Source organism: Rhagoletis pomonella, unplaced genomic scaffold, assembly GCF_013731165.1.
Source record: "Rhagoletis pomonella isolate Grant_MI unplaced genomic scaffold, Rhpom_1.0 Rhpom_scaffold_00005, whole genome shotgun sequence".
Classification (NCBI taxonomy): domain Eukaryota; kingdom Metazoa; phylum Arthropoda; class Insecta; order Diptera; family Tephritidae; genus Rhagoletis; species Rhagoletis pomonella.
In genome coordinates, this window is record NW_023458559.1 from 1,761,513 (window position 1) to 1,762,740 (window position 1,228).

Below are 1,228 nucleotides of genomic sequence, written 5' to 3' on the forward strand. Positions count from 1 at the left end.
CATAAATGAATATACCAACATAACCAAATTTGCATACTCAAAATGTTCAATATGTCCTCATAGTGGTCGTCGTCGCGTGCGGACGTGTTTTTGCTCGCTCTTGATTGGCATAATATTCATGTTTTCGTTACATATGTATACATTTGCCTGTACAGTGTTTAAACTATACAATAACAAAATTGCATTCAGTCATATAAATGATACTGATGAGCCAGTGACTCTGTGGTAATTTGTGCTAAAATGCCTTGTTTGTGTGGCAATAAAGTGGAATGATCGCATCAGCATAAAATTCAGTGCGCAGGGTGCAATGAACTTTTTCACTTAATATGCGTTAATATTTTACCGTCGGATGCTGAGTTCCTAGTGAACTCTGACAGACCTTCTTTCTGCAATACATGTGCAGATGTTCGGCGAAAGTCGATTCGCTCACCGCCTCCCCCCATTGATCTTGTGGTGACTGACATTTCTGTGTCTACTAACAATTCGGCTTCTAATTTGAAACAACAACAACAATCGCTGAAATATATTTCTCCTACGCAGCAAATTGCTGAGTTAAGTGAGTGTATTGAAAATTCTAACGACGAAAATCAACCAATATTATTGCAAACGGTCGTAAAAGAAATTGCTGCTCTTAGAGCGGAGAACGCACACGTTGTTGCGTTGGTTAATGCACTCCGCGAAGACAATAAGCGTTTAATTTGCAAAACTAAATGCCTGCAGTCTGAACTTCACCTTTAAAGAGTACTATTCGCTTTGAAGAGTTCGCATCTGCAATTACTACGCTCTCAGCTGAAGTGAAAGGTGTTCGCATTGACCTTCGCTCTTCTATTAACAACAATACACCCAGCAAACAATTAGCTCCCTCCACTAATACTAACGCGGCTTCCTCAGCCAACTCTACTTCAGCTCTCAAGTTACGCTCTCTACCTGCTGCTACTGCAAAACGTACTGATAAGAGCAATCGGCAGATGCGTCAGAGTATCACTGGCTCTAATGCAAATGCACCCGGTCTACCTGCTGCTGATAGGAATGCTGCTTCATCTTCTTCATCTTTGGCCCCTGGCCTTGTTGCTGCTGATAATGATAAAATACCCACGAATTTCGCTACTAAAGTTGGCGATTTATCTTCTGCAAATGGAAACACAGTTGCTGTACAGAACATTAATGCTGGAACTGCTAGCAGCACTTATGCCTCCATTCTTGCTCGCGATAACGCTGCCCTGCAGTG